Source organism: Rhipicephalus sanguineus, chromosome 1 (assembly GCF_013339695.2).
Source record: "Rhipicephalus sanguineus isolate Rsan-2018 chromosome 1, BIME_Rsan_1.4, whole genome shotgun sequence".
NCBI classification, from domain to species: Eukaryota; Metazoa; Arthropoda; class Arachnida; order Ixodida; family Ixodidae; genus Rhipicephalus; species Rhipicephalus sanguineus.
The window spans coordinates 167,369,894-167,393,159 of record NC_051176.1 but is presented as its reverse complement, the minus strand read 5'-3'; the positions used below and the strand labels follow the sequence as shown (position 1 = coordinate 167,393,159).

The 23,266-nt window shown below is 46.4% G+C and overlaps 1 protein-coding gene across 3 annotated transcripts in view; it reads left to right on the top strand.

Moving 5' to 3' along the window:
• Window positions 1-870: 870 nt before the first annotated feature.
• The window catches only part of LOC119401833 (PHD finger protein 1), a 129,950-nt gene continuing 107,554 nt past the window's right edge, over window positions 871-23,266 (top strand). For all 3 annotated transcript variants that reach the window (XM_049417601.1, XM_049417604.1, XM_049417599.1), the window contains exon 1: window positions 871-1,017. The gene's annotated coding sequence lies outside the window, so the exon portion shown is untranslated. The remainder of the gene's footprint in view (window positions 1,018-23,266) is intronic.

Sequence of the window (23,266 nt, the reverse complement as noted above, 5' to 3'; positions counted from 1 at the left end):
CACGCAGGTTTCACATTGCTTCATTTTTTTTAAACCTTAAGTTGAGTCTTACTAGGAATGAGGCAGCAAAAAGAAAACATTTGGACTTCTCTAAACTGGGGTACCTCCTGGTTTTAACCCTTTGCAGTCCGAAATCTTTACCCTGATTCCATCTGTTCCAGTTCAAAACTAAAGAAAGAAAAGATCAAGTAAAAGAGGTTTACTTACACTTTTAAAAGATGGGGCAAAATGCAGTGAGAAAACGCATGCATGAATAAACCATGAAAGGGCTTGTCCACCAGTGCTTGACAACGTACCGTAAACGGTTTAGGGTCTGACTAAAAGAGGTCTTTATATTTCTGGTTTTGGCAACAGTCATTGTTTCGATGGTGGGCCTTATCACCAGAGCGAGACATAATGGCATGGTCTCTTGTGCCTGAACACATTATGCACAGTTTTATTTACTTTTTAAATAATCTGTTTTTGATGGATTGGCATAGTAAAAAATAGCGTGAATATAACAGTATAAGAGTAATAAGAGTATAGCACACGTGTTATAGAGTTATTATATAAAAGGCATTTGACTTGCAGGAACTACACAAAATATGAGGTAAGCTGCTTTACAAATTGACATGTTTGAAAATGGAGTGGAGCCCTTGTAAGGCTTCTTTTATGACACTGTTGAAATGGAATCTACATGCAAAAACCTATCGAAACATGCTGAACAGAGTATGCTAACCTTGTGTGGCCAGAATGCATCAATTGTTATAATCGGGAAAATATTGCACATGTTATGTGCATCTATGAACAAAATGTTCTTGTTAGCTGTTGCTCTATAAAAGAAACAAATGCTTTTGTTTTTATGAAGATGTGCTCCTCTTGTGCATGTAGTACGCCATGTCCCGTGGAGCACTGCAGGGTGGCCGGGAATTGAGGCTGCGGGTGCGTCACAAGAAGCCAAAGCGCCTACTGCGCAGTTGGTACAACCTGGTCGGAAAGGACCAGGCCATCGCTAATGGAGTTGATCCAGCAGATGAGGTTAGGAGTGTTTTGTTTTTTTCTGTGGTGATTCTTTTTTTGGCTGGTTTTATTCATACAGCCAACTGAGGGCACTAGTAGCTGCTGGGATGATGCTTCACCGCAGACAGGAGATGCCGCATAGGTGGCATTTTTTTTGGAAGCAGTTCACCATCAAGTGTGATTTTAATGTACTATCATTTAAAAAGGTGGCGATAAAGGGAAGCATTCAGTACTTGCTAACAATGTTTTGTCTCCTTCACGCTGTATGTTTATATTGTTTGCCAATTTAACTTTTTCAAGCCTTGCAATGTGTGAGAATGTTCTTGTGTCTAAATGTCCAGGACTCTCTGAAAACAGTGTTGACTTGGAAAAAAAACCCATGAATTCCACACGTATGTGGGAACCGCATATAATTGAAGCTTTCTTTGATGTTTCGCTAGAGTATCTTCACTTCATTTCTCCTCACTCATTTCTCTGCACCTCAACATTCCCTGCTCATTGTATACTCTGGTTCCTTTGCTTCCTTCTTGACATTCAGTTGTTTTGGTGTCGTCGGTGTCGTCTTCTTCACTGCTTGTTTCTTGTTTCTTGTGCTTGTCTGTTTGGGCGCTTATGTAGTGGCACACTCATTTTATCAAATTGGTCAAGAATGCACACATACCAGCACCTTATATGTCAAGTTGCGCATAGAGTGGAAGAAGTTTCTGTATAAATCGACAAGACAGCAGCAAAATGTGGGGGGGGGGGGGGGTTAAGCTAGCAAAGAAAGCTTTCCTATGATATGTGCACACCTATGAGTCTTATGTCGACACTACGTAGTGTTTATGTTATCCATGTTGCTGTGCTTTCGAGTTCTCAGGAAATGAATGCTATAGACAGTTGCGAACTGCAGAAGCATACTAAATTTGCTGTAGGTGCACACTGCATTGCCACAATTTCTTTGTTTTGTGTAGCATTAACATTCCAGCACTGGTTTAACACAATGTTTTATGTGACAAGTTGCTTGATGTATGCCTCTTAGTATCTGTCTTGTGTCAAGTATGCTTAAAACACGGAAGCTAACTGCTGTGCTAGTTAACCATGAAAACACTAGCCAGCTCAGTTTAAGCATTGGCGAGTAGTTGAATATCATTGAGAGAGACTAAGCTTTTAAATGCGAAGTATTTCTTGGCAAATCAGAGGCACTTTCACTGTAACTATTATCTATTTGTCTATCTATTATCTAGCCACCTACACCTGGGTTCTCTCATGGTCATTTCCTTAACATGGTATATACCAAAATTGACATAGAAGGACATGAGTGTATGGTCAGCATGATTAAATTGTCATGACTTGAATAATGGAATAAGCCTTATTAGTGAAAAAAAGGTATTGTTGGAATAAGCCTTTTGCATATGTCATGAAACCCTTTCTTTCACTCAAGTGTGGCTCATACCTGCATACCGTGGCCTGTGGCATGCTGATATGTTCCACACATGATTTAAAGTCTATATCAACCCAAGAACAGTGAGAATAGACATTGTAAATTTTATAAGACACTTTCCAGAGGTTAAACAAAAGAAAGACTAACTGTTATAGTTGGTGATTTTAAAATAGGCGACAATTTCTGACGAAGGGGCTGCAACGACTTTCGACCAGTAACTACGTGATACAGGTTGTAAATGAATGTATTTCATAAGCACTTGTGTAATTTATTAGTACGGTTGCCTACCATCAGTTGTGGTGGTGTTGCTTGTCTAAAATCAATTGTGGTTGCAGTGTTGGCTACCTGCTTTTATAACAATGTAGTAATAAACATTACATATGCACTCCTATGACTCAGCAAGCCATAGTCAAGCACTGCTTGACCCTGGAGGAGTATGGCAACAAATGCTACTTATTATATGCATGTCATCCAGGGGTGTAGCCAGGGCGGGGTTGGGGGGGTTGAACACCCTCTGCCCCCCTCCCCCCGAAATTTTTCGATTTTGTATGGGTATATATATATACACATATACACACACATACAAACACGAAGATAAAGGATGGTTGAACCCCCCCCCCCCCTCAAAAAAATTTCTGGCTACGCTTCTGATGTGATCACATCTTAGCAGGCACTTTGTTTCAATAAAACTGATGTCCATGCTGTAACCTCAGGGCCAATATTATGTCGCACCATAAGCTAACCTTTGGGCACCTGTGTAGTTGACATACCTTTGCAGCCCACATTATGCACACAACTATACTCAATTTCCACAAAGGCATCAATCCACTTGGTAACGTTTGGCTCAAAGCCAAAAAACGTGAAATCGATTCCCGCAATGTGGGATGTTTCGCATGAAATTGATTCCCACAGTGTGTGGGATGTGCTGGAATTTTTTTTAATGAATTCAAGTGCTGTTGAGTGTAGCTTCATTTATTTCCTGGGCCTTTTTTTTTTTTTTCAAAGTCTACGTTGATGTGGCACATTGAGGCTGTAGGGTTTAATCGCACTACAGATATATATATATATTTTTTTTTTGATAGTGACCGTCATGCTTGTGCTTTAGATTTTCAGTAAAAACCTGAGAGCTATAGCATTTCATCACCCCATAGGAATGAAACATAGGGGTGCAGGGCCTAATGTACTGTGAAAAGCGGTACTGTACAGAACGGCGTTCTTGGAGCTATTTCCTTTTTGTAGGAATGGAGGAACGCCGCCATTCCATTGAGGGTTGATGGAACTGCAACGGTAATCTGTTACATTTATGAAGGAATGGCAGAGAGAAGAGCGTTTCTTTTGTAAACGTTCCACAGCATTGAACAGACGTGTGTCATTCAGGGCAGATGGGCGACTGCAGGAGGCAGAAAGAACTACCGCTTGCCTGTCACATAACTTGGTGCATTCTTTTCATTGTCGCCAATTGCCTTAATCACAAGGTTTAAGCTGTTGTGAATCCCAGACAGTTGTCTCTATGAATCCCTAGGTTAAGACTAGACGACTATCACCATAGAAACAGAGCTGCTGCTGTGACCAAACCAGCCAGTGCAGATGTTGCCACCTCGTGCACGCCTGAAGATTTCTTCTCGTTCGGGCATCAAACCCTTCCAGGAGAGGCAGAGGATGAGCTGTTGCAGTACCTGCTGGTACCAATTAACTACCCACTGTCGCAGATGAACAACTTCGAGGGATTGACTGCACGTTAACGAACCACACGTGTTCGAAATCTCCGGAGCCCTCAACTACGGTGTTCTTCATAATCATATCGTGGTTTTGGCATGTAAAACTCCAGATATTATATTCGAGGGACGGAACCAACTTTTCCTCGAGTACAACATGCCAGTACCCTTAAGTGCTTCGGTGGAACAGCTCTTTAACTTTGCCAACGTAGTGCTGCCGAAAAATACTTCAAGACGCTTCAGCATCGCCTTCAAGAGTAGAATGAGATACGGGATAACGTGATCAGGCCCTGTTCGCATCGTTTTCTCATTCGCTTGCCAGGCTTTGCTTCTCAGTTGACATCTCAACTGTGACGCGAGGATAGAATGGTCTGTGGTCTGCTGCCACAGAAAATGTAATTATGAAGGCATCAAGCCTATATCGCATTTTCTTCTTTTTTGAGTATTTTCAGACACATTTCTTGAAGCACTCTGTATATTGGCTGATGATTAGTACGATTTGTATGACACCTTTCATGGGATTGCTGTGTGATTAATTTTCTTGTCAAAAAACTTTTGATTTCTTTACCAAAACAAACAATTAGCTCCTTAAATATCATTTGATAGCCCCTTTTATTGTTAATTTGGTAGGCCCTGTGCTTGTTTTCCCTGTATTCTCAGCCATGTTGATACCCATTTGCTCAACAAGCTGTTGGGTTTTCCCTAGGAAGTTAGTATCTATAGTATATTGCATCTTTTGCAATCTTAATTGAGCTGTAGTTCTAATGCATTCTGTGCAATAATACTTGGCTCAGATGTTTATAGGAACCTTCACTACAGATTGGCAGCGTTTTCTTGCTGTGTTGGAAAATTGTTGTTGGGCCCCTTTAAGGGGAGAGACTCATCTTAGACATTTTTTTTATTTATTTCTTCAGTGATCTTGATGAAACTGCGCTGGCTTGGGCAGTGTTTTCTGCTGATTTCAAATATGCAATTAACTTTCTTGTAACCCAGCTTGTTCCTGAGATAACTTAAATTCACCCCCTATTGTTTAAGGCCTCAATAGGCAAAGAAGTGCTTAATTAAAAGTAACATTTAAGATATTGCAATATAGACTAATGACTAAAGATTGAAAGTATGCAAGAAGTTTCTTTTTGTTGCCTTTCTTAGTTATTTTACAGCAGAATGAGCTTTCCGTTCTGAAAAGCAGGTGACACCCTGTTACAATTTTGATAAGTAAATAATTAAAAAGGCTTGTGCTCTAAATTTTGCTTCCATACTTGGATTCTATACACATACAGGTTTTCATTGCAAAAATAATTACTGTTCTATCTGCCCTAGCAACCAAGATATTGAGGCCTCAAGATCGAACAGAGTCATAATTTACAATTTGAGGAAAATTGAAAAACGAATAACACACAGTTTATTCAAAAAACAACAATCAGTATGTGCATATTTTGCAGTGTGGATGCCAATAGACACTAGAAATATGTGACTGCTGCTTAGAATTGTAGTGGCCCTTATTTAGTGCCAGCAGGACACTCTTGGCTGTGCAATGCTTGAGATTACTCAGCTGCTTTGTACCTGTCCTTCTCACTCATCCATTTTGTGCTTAGAAGGCTGGATTTCAGATTGAGTTCCCCCAAGATACCTAATGAGGCTCTCAAATTACCATAATTGAACTTTGTTACTGCATTGGCGTTTGAAGTTTCAAACATAAATAGCAAAGCATGCTGTTCCTTGTATGCCAGTGCCCAAATAAGTGAACAAATTCTTTCATTTATGCTGTTGGCACATTTCTAGAAGCTCTCTTTTTGACAAGGCGCTCATAACTTGGTAGCAGAGCTTTAGATACAGGTGCTGGCAAATTATAAAGATGCCTCGAAGTAGGCTCCTCATTTTTTGCAGCTGCTGCATTTTGGCGGCACCAAGAATCTGGGCAGTCAGAATGACATTACCAAAAAAAATTACGGCTTCCTGGAGTGTGAAAATTTTCAGATAGATAGAAAAATGCCTGCAGAAACTAAACATGTCATTTTTAAAAAATTGATTTTTTTGCCACTTTTTGGTCGCAGTGACCTTAAAAGCACGCAGTATGCTTATAATGGTAATACTTATGCCACATATGTTGCCGAACAGGTTGTTGAAGATGTTCATTATGATAGGGTTGCTGGTGATAAGTCTTACGAGTGTGTTCATATGTTGCCATAGTTACACCTCCATGCATTTCCAATGCTTAGGCCGGTATTCTGAAACGCTCCTTGCCTCAGTGAGGGGGCCTTAACTGCTTGAGGACGCCTTACCACGTATTCTGGAACGCTCCTTACTAAGGTTCCCTCACTGAGGCCCTCCTTGGTGCTCCCTCAAGTTAAGGTAGCTCTAGGGCTACCTTAAGGCCTCCTTACCTTGCTACTTGCACTGAAAGGGCACTTCTCTGCAATACTTTGTCAGCAACAGTGTGTCCGATTTCTTATTTTTGATCGATGCCTTGCACTTCTGCACATGCCTGCTATAATTGTATCCTCGTCGTTGTTGGAAAATTGCTTGCCAGGCTTGTTTTTGAGCGTGCAGCCAAACGGCTGTCAACACTTTTCGTTAAGATTGCGCAGCGCGAAGAGGACAAGGCATTTTACAAGAATAGAGAAAAAAAGAACAGACTCAATGAATGCGAAACGGTAGGCCCCCTTATCGCCCACCGTTCGTGCTGCCGTCTTCCAGGAATGGCAGTTCTTGTTTAGATTAGGCTAACAATGGCATTCTCCACATGCCATGCGGGCTGCTTCCACAATGAGACAGGTGCGGTCGTCCGGGTAAGAGAAATCACATTGGTCTCAGCGAACACAGGGGTGCAGCCGCATGCACTACAATGTATGCCCAGAAAACCCTCCTTTCCTTTTCTGCGAATTATCTCAGCCACTGAGACTAGTAATCCGTAGTGATACAGGCGAGTGACCTGTGCCTGAAAGCTGGCGCCTACTCTGTGGCAGCATGACTATTTTAATGCGTTGTAGAAGCAAGCCCGAACAATAAACCTCTTGACAAGCTTACTGTGTGGAGTTGAGCTTGTACGAGCCTAGCTTATATGTCCAGCAAACATGATCACGGGTGAAATCGAGCTTAAGGTCAAGGAACCCGACAGAATCCTAAAGGGGAATACCACGTGTTATGACGACGGGCGATATTCTTCAAATATTCCGACCATTTGTGAAAACTCAGAATGCAACTCCGAGGCACCACACTGTTAGACTACTAAGAAATGGTGCACATATATCTGAATACTATCAGGACTTGGGTTCCTGGGAACCGCTGCTGTAAGATTTTCTCGTTTAGCAAAAAAAAAAAAAAAAAGCAGGTCAAACCACGAAGGCGCGATGCACGACCCGATAGACGCGCCCTTGTTTCGAATGTAAACATAATAATTTACTTGAACATAAGTACATTCGAGTCAAATTTGCACCAAAGTGAGGAGATTTCACAAACTTAACTCTGCTCGGTTATGAAAATCAATTTCACCCACGTCTTCAATTCTTTAAACGATCTTTATTACTCGCTCCCACATAACAGGCCGTTGAAATGCATCAATGAACGCAATGAGCTCCAAGGTTGCTCGACCATCCTGTTTTTGTTTTCTGCAACAGGCGAAAGTTAAGTAAATGGAAGAGGCTGTGCACCCATATCGCGAAAAAGCAGTGTACACATTCATCATTATGCACAAGAAATGTTCCTTAATCTCTGCTTGAAAACGACGTTTAGTCAATATTCCCACAAAAGCAGCTGTACACACTCTATTATTCATCGTTATGCCCTAAAAAGTTTTCTTATTCTTGCTTGAAAAGGACGTTTAGTCCGTATTCACACGTACTCGATCCCAGACTTGTGAAACACGCGCATTACCTTATGTACTTACTGAGGCGGCCCTTAGGAAAGAAGGTTGAAGGAAGCTTTGAGAATATGCTGGCTCCCTCAAGTAAATCCTTAGATAAGGAGGCATGAAGAGCTCCTCAGAGGCCCTCAACAGGCTCACTGGACTAGAGTTACTGTATATGCTACCTGTATATTCTACACTGGACAGGCCAGTAGCGACCCCCCCTTCTTTCCCCCCGAAATTTGACGGAGGGCGGTGTTTTACCGAAAATAACTAAAGAAAATAGATGTTTTTCTGAAATAGTCAAGGTTTTCAGCAAATACCCCCCCCCCTTCTCGAAAAAATTCCTGGCTACGGGCCTGGCAGTGAAGCGATGCAGTGGAAGGAGTCGCACGTACTATTGCGTGCAGAAGCGTAGAATCGCGCCAGGCGTCAAAACTTGTGAATTGCGAAACGAATGGGTGTTTTAAAGGCCCACCCATTACGAAGCGCTCAGACATATTTTATCATCATCACAGAGCAGCAAAAGGATCAACAAAGTGAACAGCTGCGTATGATCGCGTGTTGCCTTACGGGACGCGTAGTGGGCCCTTCGCTGATTCGCAAATCAATAATTATGGCGTAGTGGGCACTTACAACTTTACTTGCAGTAGGCATTGTAGGATACTGTGAAATGTTACGCGCACAGTCGTTCGTTTACTTACGGCACGGCTGAGGCATACACCGAGAAGGAGATGAAAAGTGGAGCACGAGCGGAGGAGATCGCCATCGCACGAGTCGCCGCAGATCAGACGGTACGATTTTCCATGCGCGTGCCGGCCGACGCGGCGGTGGGGGAGGAGGGAATGGTGGCTGTCCGATGCTATGAAAGGTCACCAATCCGGTTACCCCCACCGCTGTGTCGGACGTCGCATCGCATTGAAAATCGTTACTTTTTTCGGTAACTTAGTAACGTATTCGTTACAATTTTGAACTGTAACGGGTAACGTACCTACGAAACATTTCGGTAACATACGTGTGGTTGTAACGTTTACTCGTTACTTCTTCATCCTGTAGGTGGCCGTTTTCCCCAGAGCGCGCCCCGACGAATTATTTTGTCGCAGCGTCGCGGACTTCTGTCGGCCTGCGAGGCATTGACAAGAAAGCCGCGGAATCCGCATGAACGAGAAACTGTACGGACATGCTTTTGGTGGAAGTGGGTTGCAGCAGGTGGATTGCCGGCACCTGCGCCTTCTCGTGCCCAAAAGACAGGCCTCCCGAGGAGAAAGCGCAGGGGCTGGTTTACTCCACACACATGTGCTGTTCGTGACGCTTCGTACGTGGGGGAAACAAAGAACTTCCCCTAGAGGCTGCGACAACATAAAACGACGTCCGCAAGTTCGAGTGACAGAGAAGTACACACTGAAGCCCCTCCATGCGTTTTCTGCTGAAGCGGCAGCAGACGCGATGGAGAGAGTACGCTCGCTGAGCACAGCGTGGCGGAACGACCACCGCATCGAACTTGACAGCACCCGCGTCGTCGAGATTTTGTGGAATCCTGGCCCATCCAGGCCCAAAGTCCCTAGATTTTTCCCTGTTCTTTCTTAAGTACCGACAACCATTGAAGCGCCGGGCGACGAATCTCATTGGCTAACGCTCGTTTTCGGCAGCCATGTTCTTCCTAACTCTTTTCCAGCACCTGGTGAAACGCGTCCCCCATTCACTAATGACAGGGGGTTGACGGGAGGAGAAAGGCGCGTCGCGGTAGCATATTGTCTGCTGAAAGGTGCGTGGCTAATGTACTTAGACGCACATGGCTTTGTAAATCTTCCCAAGTTAGGAAGAAAATGGCGTCGGACGCCAGCTGCGCGTGAGAGAGGGCCGTGAAAGGAGGCTGCACATCATGGAGAATAGGCATCCCCCCACGGCTGGAAGAAAACCCTGGAAAAGGATGCGAGTGGGACGCGAAACGTCGGATTTTGTCTTGTACCGCATAGATAGATAGATAGTTAACTTATTCAGGTCCGGAAGAATCTTCACCCCGTTTTTATACACCAATTTTCACAAGGAGGCTGCCATTTTTAAAGCTCGCCACCGCCGCAGCGCCGTCTAGCGTCTGCGATGTTTCGCCGCCCTTCCGGTGTGTGGGGTTCCGCGTCGGTGTATGCAGCGTATACGCTCAGTTCACAAGGTATTGCTGTTCTTCGCGGTACACGGGCAAAACAGAGCAACGCTTCGCGAGTTTAAAGGCGCTGGTAAATAATCGCTTAGCTGTCAGCTTCAAAATGGCTGAAACAGCAAGCAGCGGCGGCCCACGAGACGTTCCCGCAGCAGCGCCGACGATGAGTAGAATGCCAGTGCAGTTCTTAAAATTGGCAATTGCTTTGTATGCTTTGTTATAGCTGACCTCGGTGTGGTTCTTGGAATATGCGCTATAAGAGAGCGTTAATATTTAGGACAACTCGAAGTAATCGAAGGAACGTAAATGGAGACGAGCGAACACGTAGGCCATTGTCCGGCTGCGCGCTAGGTGCGCGCACTAGAGTTTAAGATGACTCTCGGGCTTCCGTGCCGTGATTATGCAAGTTATACGTACTCTAATCCTAACAGACCATTTGGTTCCGCTTAGCACGTTGCAATACAATGTTCATGGAACGACAGGAGCACAAACACCGATGCCTGTGTTCATTTGTGTCGCCGTCGTAGTTAAAAGCTTGTGGCCTCTGATCGTTTGCACAGGATAAGAAACAGATGTACGACGGGTGAGCTCAAAATTCGACGTAGAAACAACACGATGATAAAATTAAAATAAGCCTGTTGCACGTCTGGAAGCATGACATGGCGTAAGTTCGCATCGGCGCGAGCCGCCGCCGCTAGCGATGTGCCAAAAGGGCGCCCGCTTTTGGTAACATTATTGTCAACTAGTTTGTTTTCTGGCGAGTATTTGAGAAGCATTACGACGAGCGCACGTGTCCAGGTAACGACCTGGCTTTAACGAACGTGGGCCGATTATTCACGACACCCAGGTTGTCGCGCGAAAAAGAAAAAAAAAGGTGCGGTTGTCATAACGCTACCTTAGTTATCGTCACAATATTGTCAAGTCGAGAAAGAACGTGCTCTCGACGAAACGTTCGAGACGCGCACCTGCGCCAAAGCACACATGTCATGCAGGCCTTTCTGTTATGTAGATTGGAAAGTGCGAATTCGATAACCTCGAAATTGCACGCACAAAGATGGAACATTTTCCAGCCGCAGGCATTGTAAATCATGTGCTGTAGCATAGATATCAGAGAGGTTGATGTTATGAGAAAACAACTGTTGGCCAAACATTTTGTTTATTAATCGTCAGCCTTGACATTGGTTCTCTTTGGTGCAGATGATAAAGTGTACCAGCACCCAAGCACAATCACAAGCTGGTGTGATGACTTGAAAATGTGGCCATAAGTGAAGACACCACATATAATACACTATTTGCGGGAGAAGGCGTGCGACCTGAGAAAAGCCAAGTCATTTAAAAGCATTGTGCACTTCGCATGCCTTGGCTGCCAGTCTTCAGGCTTCCGTTGCTGTTGCCGCAGCCAAACACAGCGCAGTGGTAGCTTGTCGACTTGTTCTCGTCCGACATTTCGATTTGCGGCAGCACAATTGCTTCAGCGCGTCGAAAAATGGAAACACGCTGACCTCCCACGCTCCACGCAGTGCTAAACTCGGGAATCCGCACACACCAGCGGCAGCGGTCGGCCGAGGTGGAGAGAGAGAAAGCGGTGAAAATACACCGGTTCGAGGCTGCGCTCCTCCTCTCCGTGAAAACGGTCTATAGGGGCAAGACTGCGGGCCGCTCCTACGTTGGGACAGGGAGGCCAAGCCTCACCGCCGCATCGTGGGCCTTCTGGACAGGCCGGAGCTGATCAAACCAGTCGTGGCTCGTGAGGAAAGTAGAAAAGGCTTCCTCCGTCAAGCCGTGGTCTGTGTGGTGCTGCAAAGAGGGGCACGCCCAGAGCATGTGCTTAAAGTCGCTAACCGCCCCACAGTCGGGACACAGAGGGGAGACCTCTGTGTACCTACTGAAGACGGAGAGTGTGGGATACGACTTTGTCTGCAGAAGCCTGAGAGTCACGGCCTGGGGCCTCGTGAGATTTCGATGTGGCAAGGGGAAAGCCCTGCGGCTCATCTGGTAGTGGCTAGTGATCTCGTTAAAGGTGGAGAGAATGTCCCTGAAGCGGGGTGGGTCAGCCTCCGAAAAGGTCGGACCAAGCCCGTCGCCGGTCCCACCCGGCACACCGGCTTCCAGTGCCCGGCGCGGCCGGCAAGACCTCGCGCCTGGGCATGGGCCAACTCATTAACGTTGGCCAACCCCCCTACCTCGGCGCCCTCGTGCGCCGGGAACCATGTAATGACGTGATGAGTGAGCACCTTACCCTCAAGAGCCTAGCAACCTCCTCACAAACAGCCCCAGTGAAAAAAAAAAAAAACTTTTCGCTCACTACTTTGGTTGGCGTCCCTCTGTTTCAACCAAAGCCCATTAATACTGCTGTCACACGAACAGCCTTCACTGTGGATAAGCTAACTACGGTTACGGCTAACCACGGTTACACGGCAGACATAAGCGCAGTTAGTGTCCTAACCGTGGTTACCGCAAACGGGTGATTCCACAAGATGGACACGGATCCAAAAATGATATTTTAGATTTGACTGAGTATTTTATATTTTATGCACATATATCACCCAGTAGCCCGAAAAAGAACTTAGTTTTCATATTACTGCATAATTTACGAGGAAAAAATATCGAACATATTCAATACGGAGGGACCAATTTCATTACCGGTAGTTCTCGAAAGTACCCGACGGTGTAAAACACAAATCCTCTGCGAAGCGCCGTTCACGGCTGGTGCACTCGCAGCTTGTCTTTGTCCGCCATATTGTCAGCTTCTTGGTTTGTGAAAGCGGAGTCCTTCAATGCTGGGGAAGATAAACCGTGCTTACCTAGCTCGGTTTGCGAAACACAGTTAGGAGGTTACGTCTGCCGTGTAGCTAACCGTGGTTAACCGTAACCGCGGTACAGCAGGGGCGTAGCCAAGGGGGGGTTGGGGGGTTCAAACCCCCCTCCCCCCGAAATTTTCAATTTGCTTGCGTATATATACACGCGCACATACAAACGCACGCACGAACATACATAAAGTATGGTTGAACCCCCCCCCCCCCCGAAAAAAATTTCTGGCTACGCCCCTGCCGTACAGTTAGCCTAACCGCGGTTAAGGTGGCTGTCCCACTCCAGTGGCAAGCGCTCGACATTTTAGTCGTTGTTTACTGGCTGACTGTGCTTGCTCTGCTCAATGGATGAATATGAGTTGTATGCATTAGAAAGTTTACGTTCTCCGCTTTCTAATGACAGCTAGTATTGACGCCTATAGTCTGGAGCGTTATTTCATGGCATTGAAAACAGTGTGAACAAAAAAACAGCGTTTTTGCTGTACAAGCGTCCGTTGTACTGCCAGTGCAGCAAAACTGTTCAACATAACTAGGTGGCTTACATAACGAAACAACGCGCTACGGAGGAGGCGCCGTTTGCAGCGCGACACACTATACCGATTAGAACGTTTAACCTTTCCGCCACTCAGGGCGGATTATCCAGGGTTCAAAGGGTTCAAATGAACCGGGCCCTCCGGTTGTAGGGGGGCCTCCCAAGGGCAGAAAAAAATGGCGACTTCGTTGTTTTGTTCGAAAAAGTTTAACCCTCCTGCTTTCCCTTTTAGAGAAAGAAAGAAAGAAAAAGAAAGAAAGAAAGAAAGAAAGAAAGAAAGAAAGAAAGAAAGAAAGAAAGAAAGAAAGAAAGAAGGAAAAGCAATACATTAGCACGCAACCGCCAAGCTACGCTTGCCCCCATTTCCCCGATGGCGGAAGGGCTCCTGAATATTTTATTCTTTTTATTGTTATTTGTCCTACATTGATTGTCGTTATTTCTTCTGCTGATCTCTGGATTTACTGTCAATATTTTTTCCGACGGTATCCTACGTGTTTATTGGATACCATTGTCTCTTGCGTTTCTCATGCCATTGCATGAAAAATGTTTTGGTACATCTGCAACTGACTATGACTAATAAAGAAGCCGGCAGTACGAAATAAATAAATAAATAAATAAATAAATAAATAAATAAATAAATAAATAAATAAATAAATAAATAAATAAATAAATAAGCATCACCGTTAGCTTCCTGAAGACCGTCAATTTACCCTTGCTGCCCTTTGCCGTGAGTATGGTGGTGGTAGTAGTCGTTAGGGGCGGGGGGGGGGGGGGTGAAATGACGCTAATTTCTTCCGCCCTTGAGAGCGCACGGCGCAGCTGAGTATAGCTAATCTCCCCATTTCGACGACACACAACAAGTCTAGAGGGTGTTGATACAATGGCACAGTCACATCACAGTCACCACTTAATCCTCTCTCCATATCAGCCACGAGTGAAGGGAGAGGGGGGAGGTTTGTCCCTTCATGAAGCTGTCAAGTTTTGACGAACAATGTCACTTAGTGCACACCTGTCGACCACTATTTGCATACACAGGTGCACGAAAAACGCCCGGGCAGAAGCGCTCTCTCGCAAAACCACATTCCTCGCCCTTGAAAAACGAGGGAAAGGTCAAGAAGTGTGGTTTTCTGGGCCAGTTGATGCATGATGAGTAATGAAGGGTTCCAGCAAGTTTCAAACGCGAGTATACAGAAGAAAGGAACGCAGAGTACATTTGCGGGCATGCTGCCGCACCTGCCGGTAGAAGCGCTCAGTCCAACGGTGGACGGCAGGTGTGGGGGTGGGAGCCTCTCCCAGTGTGCAAGAAGCCTGAAAACCTTTTTCTAGGGACAGTTGGAACAAAGCCTTGCAATGGCTTTGTTCCAACTTACGACATCAAAAGCCTGTTACCAAGCTTTACAGTGGCTTTATGACGTGCTATTATATCGGAAGGAAAGGACAGTCGTGTGTCAGCACGTCTTCGATTATATTGAGTGACACAGAATTTGATTATCGCACTCATACTTGTACGAGAGGAAAGTTGTGATATGCAAGCTGCTCCGGTAATATCTTGTCTTCAGCGTGTCTGCATCGCCTACTTTGTTAGTGATTTTCATGATAAGGAAGACGCGTATTTCTGCAACCCCCACGGGGTAGCATGGCTCAGTGTCCTTGGGGGATGGGAAAGGGCACTGGAAGAAGAGAGCGGAAAGGAGAAGCTACCTTATCGAGAAATGAATCACCACAACGCCGAGAAACGAGTACTACTTCAACGTCTCTTTGCCCATTGGAAAAACGAGCTTGTGCACCGCAGCACTGGGGGTGGAACCCACACCAGTGGATCTCTTTTGTCCCTCGTTACCGTGCATGCGATTCCCTTTACGCATGTTAAGATTTTCCGGGACAATGAGTCATCAGTCAAGCTTCGGAGCGAACAAAGATGGCGCCGCGTCGGTGGCTTCGTCAAGTGTCCGACAGATGGCAGCGATTTAAGTGGGCGGGACTAGGGGCGGCGCTTTATGCCAACACCCCCCGCGAGGTGCACATAAAGGCTCTTGCACGTTTTGACGCTCGACTCAAGTTTGGACAAGACGAACGTGGTCATCTCAGTGCACGGACCTTTGCCAAGCTGCAGACCTGCGCGAGCTCTTCGCAAACGACTGCGATAGGTAAGTGTTTGTGCATTCTTTGCTCCTGCCTTCATTTTTTATTTTACCGAAGTTAGAGATTAACTCAGTAGTATGTAGTTAATGGTGTCTATCCTTAATTATACGGCGGCGCGAAGGTGTCGCAAGTGGTCAGTGTCATATTTCGGCACTCTGTCGGAAAACCGCGCAAACATTTCGACTCGTTCTAGCTGGGCAAGCAAGTGCTAGCACTTCGGGGATACAATGATTGTTTTTTCTGGACTGTAATCTTTTAGTTTGTTTTTTAGTTCACGGTGTGTTTATGCAGCGCCGAACCGACTACCGCTCGTACATGCGGTCGTGCGTGAGCGTGCAGTCTCGATTTCGTGGCGCGGACGGCATCTGTTTTATTGCTCTCATGCTGTGTCTATCGCGTTTCTCAACATTCAAGTGACCGCATATTACTCGCTCATTTATTGCCCACTGGTGGGGAAGAAATTAGAGCTGTTACGGGGAGGTGCTGGTACAAAAAAGCGCTGCTGATGTTCACATGCCGGCGCACTCTTTTTCTTTGAGAGTCGCGATAGTTGATTGAATTTCGGCGGCGATAAGGTGAAGATGGTTAGAGGGTATCTTCTGCCGGTGAGGCACCAAGCGTGCCCGGGTTCGAACCTATGATCGGCATCGGAGGTGATTCGTGTTTTCTTTTTTTTTATTTTGAGTTCGTCTACCAGATGTGCTCTTTTTGCGAAATTCTCGTTGATGAATTTTGCAACACTAAGCAGCAAAATTTGCAGTTATAGAAACACTAGACAAGCGTAACAACGCGGTTGTCGGACACTGTTTTTGACCGCGTGAAAAATTGTCTTCCTGAGGTAGTTGTTCTACAGACGGAGCGGCGGTACTCCTTTTTCTTTTTTGACTATTCGGCTTTCATATCGCATGTCGTATACGATACACACCGCTCTCTTACGGATTTGTAAGCTTACGACAAGGATATCGCAGTGTCTTCAGTGAATGTTTCGGTTTTACAAGGCTGGTACGAAGCAATAAGTAAATGTATGATGCCTGTTACCCCGCTGAGAAGTGAGGATTTCTCGTCCGTGCTAATACTGGTATACACAACTGCAGCGATCACCGTGTTGATCCGAGCTACGAAGCTAATGGTTAGACCAAACACATCATATTAAAACATAATTATAAAATGAAGCGAAAACAACACAGGTGGCTACTCGAGGTGTGCTTAGATATTTTGCATTTTACCGAACAGGGCTCGTACTTGATCGCTTCTGTTTCTTCGCCAATCTAGCCATATCCGATTATCATGTGACTGCGTGGGACGCTGCTCACGTCCAGATATATTGCGGCACTTGCCAATTTAGGACCTGCAACGTAACAGAAACGATGTACCTTGCAGAGTCCGCAAACACTCCGCGTTTGGTGATGCAGGTCGCGTACTTATTCGGACAGCAGCCTTTTTTTTTTTTTTCTGTAGCTGTTGGAACAACCAAAAACGGCACAGTGGTTTCCCGTTCACATTGCACTGCTGACATCGCAGTAAGAGAAAATCCGCAGGTAGACTTAAAAGCTCGCAAAAATGGTGTTCGACAACGCCACTCATCCAAGAACCAGCATGCACACTGTGCGCCGTCGCGCACGAGCTAGAAAGGAAGGAAGCGTTGTTTGCCGGACCGGTCCTCCTCGCCCGATGGTTGAATTTGACGTGGCAATGGCGGTGCAGTGACCACAAGGCCAACCTTTCATTCAGTTGGTTTGAGGGAGAATGCATGAGCCGTGACTAAGGCTTTCCCAAAAGATAGTGCAGGAATGTCATGCCTCATTCTAAGCTCGCTCGTGCAGAGGGAGAAACGAGAGAAAGCTATGACGGGGATAGTGGTGAATGGAAAGAATGATTTCAGAGAGCCTGGGCATTTCTGAAAGGTGTCCGTTAAGTAGAGGACAAAGGGAGCGGAGAATTCCCATACAGGCAAGAGAAAATTCCGTAGGTAGAGCTGACCGGGAGTTCCGGCAAAGCAGGTGCAGAAACTGCAAGTGTTGGCAGCCTGAGAACAGAGTTACTGTCGTTCTATTCACAGCAGAACAGCTGAAAATTTCAGCGCACTACTAGACGAACGCACAAAAAACAAAAGCGAGACTGGGCAGAACAAGTACGAAAACTATGTACAGCCAGGTGGCACAGGTGGCTGTACCACGGCCGCTCGAGCGGCCGTGGTACAGCCAACTAGCCTCTACCCTGGCTCTTAAAAGGCGAGATTACTTGTTGGATAGATTTGTGTGCACACACACGCTATCATGTACAATATTTCAACGGCTAATATGGCCTGGAAGATATTTAAAATCAGTTTTAGAGCGCGTGTCGCGCAACTGCACGCGAAACGCCCCACCTCGCGGCATCTACATTGTTTTAATGTCAGCAACCAACAGCCACCTGCATCAGTTTGTGTTTGCTGTAGCAAACCGGTTATTACTACCAGGTTAACCTCCCTACCTTTTCCTTTTAATCTATTCTCTCTCTGCCATGATCGGGGCTCTTCCTGTTGCAGCTAATCCCTTCGCGACACCCGAGAGCTTTGCTGTAAATGTGCGTGACAGTCCCCTTTCCCCCGCTCGACGAGAAAAATATGTGCACTGCCCAGAGAGAGCGTGAAAAGCAAGACAACGCACACAGGAAGGAATGACACGAACAAGCGCTGTTCCCTCTGTGCGTCGTCTTGCTTTTCGCGCGGCTTTTGCTTCCATGGATCCACTGGGCCAGCTATCTACATTACAGCCTTTGTACTCCCGTGGAACTGTCCAGAAAAGAGGTGCCCCCTCTCGCTCTCGTGGAAGCGTATAACAATTTACAATAGAGCGGTTGGGCACGCGTAGCCATGCTGCCTGCCAGGGTTGCAGGAAATAATGGTTCGGTTTCTAAACCAACTCTTTCCCTCTCTCTGTCTATAAAAAAAAAAAAGGAAGAGAGCTCGTTTGTGTAGCAACTTCTCGAGTATGTTTGCCGAACACCGTCAGTGTTGGGTCGCGTGGAACAGCCAGGATCATGTGAACGTGCAAAGCAGTTAAGAGATATCTCCGCTGCCACCTGTTTTGGTTCGACTGCAAATGTAGTGCTGGTGTCGCATGGGGCCGCTTCACCTGATACCTATGTCCCTACATTCAGAGAAGCTCCCCAGAAAGTGGGACATTGTAATGCAAGCGGGCCGAGAAGGCTGAGAGGGTAAGATAATAGAGAGTTTTAGTGCCGGGGCCCCAAAGCGGCTTGCGTACGCAAGCCCTTGTGTTCTTTTGTATTCTCCGTGGATGCGGCTGGGAGTACAAAGGAACGCAAGAGCGTGCGTACGCAGGTGGCTTGGGGTCCCCGGCACTAAAACTCTATTGTCAAGCTACGCAACATACATACTTGGAAGGTGCACTCACACACATACACACGAATGCACTGCTGAGCTTTAGCGAAACGTATACATGGCTTGCACGTGACGTCACAGACAGCTTCTCCGCGCTTGTTCACAAACATGGCGGCCACCGTGACTTTTTATCTAATTGGATTGTCATTTCAGCCGAGGACACCTAAAGTCCCTAGATTTTTCCCTGTTCTTTCTTAAGTACCGACAACCATTGAAGCGCCGTCGACGAATCTCATTGGCTAACGCTCGTTTTCGGTAGCCATGTTCTTCCTAACGCTTTTCCAGCACCCGGTGAAACGCGATCCCCCATTCACTAATGACAGGGAGTTGACGGGAGGAGAAAGGCGCTCCGCGTTAGCATATTGTTCGCTGAAAGATGCGTGGCTAATGTACTTAGACGCGCATGGCTTTGTAAATCTTCCAAGTTAGGAAGAAAATGGCGTCGGACGCCAGCTGCGCGTGAGAGAGGGCCGGGAAAGGAGGCAGTTGTCGGTACTTATGTAAAAAGGACAAATCTAGGGACTTTAAGGACACCCAGTCGTTCCCTCCCAGCGCGTTCTTTTGTGCTCTCCCCGCTTTCTTCTATTCGCTAGCTACGCCAAGGGGGAACACAAAGGATTGGAGGGGGCAGCGGAACTAATCTGATGGCACCGTTTCTTGCTCCGCGCGTTCGAACAAGCGTTCACCCTGCGTCTCAACCAGTTTGTTCACAAAGATGGCGGCCACGGTGACGTCAATGCAAGCTATGTATGGGAGTTATGAAACGAGTCCTAGCGACGCAGTGAAGAGCACAATTCGTAAGACGGACGCGAATTGCGTCCGATGAGGAGTGTCGAATAATAAAAATGTGTAATCGCCCAAAATCATTTGGTGACGTCACCCTATGACGTCATACTGATGTTAAAGATCGCCGAAATCTGACGTCATCACATGACATCGTCGCTTGGTCAAAGGTGGGCCGATCCCGGAGGCAATGCAAACCCGCGTAGGGTGCAGAAAGCATTCGGCGGGTCAGTATACAGACGACTGAGAAGAAAGACTTTTCAGCGTTCGAATCGTCTTAGGCGAATGCTTAAGGGACCCGGCGAGTTTTATTGGGATAGAAATTTCGCACACTACCGGCGCACTTGCCGCGCTTTCACGAATGCGACGGCGCACCTGTCATAGCCTGATCAGCTCGCGCGCATGATACCGGAGATCTTTTCATTCCAGTTTCAGAGCCACGGTACAGTGGAACGGTAAACGAAGCGGTCACACAAAACGTTTGCTTTAAAAAAATTCGCACGCGCTCACCGCTGCGAGAACTCATAGCGCCAGCATCATGGGATGACCATCGCGAAAACTCACTCACAGGCCTCCTTTTTTTTTTCCCAAGTTTCGCCGACAGTCGTTTTCGAGAGGCGCCCCAGAGCACACAGCCTAGCGCAAGGGTCTCAAACACGTGACCTCACATGGAATAAAGCTGGCTAAACATTACTTGCATTAATGTCTCGCCTATCGCAATTAATAGCGCTTTGTTCGGGTAAGTTACAAAAACGGGACTAGTCTCGAGCATTTCTTTTTTTTTTCTCGTCAGGCACACCAAGCAGTCACTATGAGTGTACAAACTTCACCGTGGAAGGAACATTCCATATTTTAGAATCGGCGTTTAGACTTCAGTCACTGTGGAAATCAGTATAGATATGTTTTTTTTTTTTCGAAACCTGACGTCAAAGCCCCTTCATAAATGCCCATATATGGGATATTGGAAAGACGTTCTTTCAAATGACAATGTTAGCCCCTGCTCCCACCATCTTCACTGTCCCGGCCCTTGTGGGACTAAATTTCGTGACTGTGGCCCGCTAGCTGGGGTGTAGGAAAAAACGTCCCCGGAAGATACGTCCCCTCTGGCATTGCTGTCTAGGAAAAAAAGTCCCCAAGTGAAAAATTAACCGAAAAACCTATCTTGTGCGAACTCACTTGACAAAACACTGCATTTTTTATTCGACACTTCTCAAATTTTCGACCACGTTTTGCTCGAAAAGTGAAATAAAGTGAAATAAAACCGAATCGTATGCCCGATAGCCGTCAGGAAATCAACTTTCGTCTTCCCGGCAGTATAGTCCTCACATAGGTTATGAACACGCTGCTGCATGGCCATGACCGCTGATTTGTTCCTCTTCTTTGGGGGTGCACTGACTCGAGACTGGGCCATGCTTCCCAGCTTCTGTTCCAGGCCTCCGCATGATTGTTCCCCATGGCAACGCCACAGAGGTTCTTTTTTTTTCATGAATCAAACGGAAACGAACAAACAGCATTTTATTACGTCTTTTGATGCACGGAAGTTTCCTTTTTTATTGCTGCTAGTTTGATTACTGGTGATTTATTGTAGGCAGACTCTCGTCATCGGGATCACTTCGAAAACGTCCCACTCGTGGCGCTCATCGTGTGATACATTTACCTTAATTTTTCGATAAGTATGGCACTGCTGTCGATAATATTGCCGTTTTAGAAGTTGTCATACATTGAGCTTTCACTCTGACATAAATTTATTTGCCTTTAATTTTCCTTTAATTATTTCCTTTAATTTTCCTTTAATGACGGGTGGCTGAAGTTGATATGTCATTATGGCGTCTGTATTATTTCAGTAAACTGCAATCTTCGCGCATATCCCTTGTTTTTTTTTTGCGTTGAGAAATGAAGAATTGGCGCCTGGAAGGCGCAACGTTCGATGGTCCCTTCTGGAGACCTTTTTTCCGACAACGCAAATGGGGACATTTTTTCCAGGGACATTTTTTTCCGGGCACGTTTATTCAGCGGACGTATCTTCCGGGGACATTTTTTCCGGGGACGTTTTTTCCGGAACCCCGCTAGCTGAGGCTAGTTTGAGACCACTGGCCTTGCCAGTAGAAGCTGCAAAATCGGCCCCAACATCGCATTTGGCATTTTGGTGTGGGGGGGGGGGGGCATATGCGAGCGCAAGGGGAGGCAGGGGGGCGCCCCCCCTACTCTCCTAAGAGGCGGGCGCAAAATCTGCCCCATACATTGACCCCCCCCCCCCCTAGTCACCTAAGAAAACAATTTTTTCCATTCGCCACTTTCTTTCTTTCTTCCTTTCTTTCAGTGCGGTCGTGACATTCCGTCCGCAGTACGTTTTGAAAAGCGTTGGTTATTTATTGAAAATCTTTTGTTTCAAGCGTTGCCTCGTAAAGTTAGTGAGTACTGGTAATTACAAGACACTACAGTGAAACCTCGGCGATACGATCACAGCTCATACGAATTTCAGGGTGATACGAATTTTTCTTTGGTCCTGGCCAAGGCCCATTGGCCTGCAATGTAATGGAGTATGGTTTGTTGCGAACAAATTTTTACCCCGCGACGTTTGATACGAATGTACCCTACCGCCCAGGCACGAAGAGGTGCTATGTCCGCGCTGTCACGGAAGATGCACCAAGCACGTGCGAGCGCGGGAACGCAAGCGCGGGCACCGCCAAATCGTCAGAATCGCGTTGTAAGAGAAACTCTCTACCCTCTCTTGCGGTCAGAATAAATCTTCAGAGGTGCGTCATGGCCTCCGAAATTGTGTGCGCCAATCTTTGAGGCTCTATTGTGCCTCTGTGTGCGTTCGCGTTTACATTACAGAGGGCATTGGCGCCCTGCTTTTTTTTCTTCTGACGCATCGACGTGGGCTTCTGTCGTGTGTGTGAAGACGTGCTTGCCTCGTGCACCAGAAGACCTATGAAGGGAGGACCAGGCCGAAAGCAGCGCGAGGACGGTCTTGGCGAAAGAGTCAGGCCTCACAACGTGAACATACGCGCCGGTTGAGGTCGCACTTGTGCGGGCACGGCCGTAAATCTCCCAAAACACCCCAAACACCTCCGCGATCACCAAAGCATAACATCGGGCCATGGTTCTGAAATTTTTGTGGCCTTGATCTATCCCGTCAAAGCACTCCTTCCGTCACTGTCGCCGCAGTACTCCTGTGTCATCCGAAAAGCATGCTAGAATTCGGACGAACCAGGTGGGTTGCGACCCGCGACAGCATGCTGTCGCTGGTCACAAACGCACTGGTTCATTATCCAAAGAAGCGCTTACGAGCCGTATATTTACGAGCGCTGGTATGATTGCTGCACCTGGCAACTTACATGACAATCATTCAGAGTTCTTCCTGACGTTGCCGCGGCTTGAAAAAAAGTAAATGAAAATGTACGCAGCTTTTTTTTTGTCGCATGATAATTTTCATGCTTTCTAGTGATACATACGGTTTGGATGATGCGAA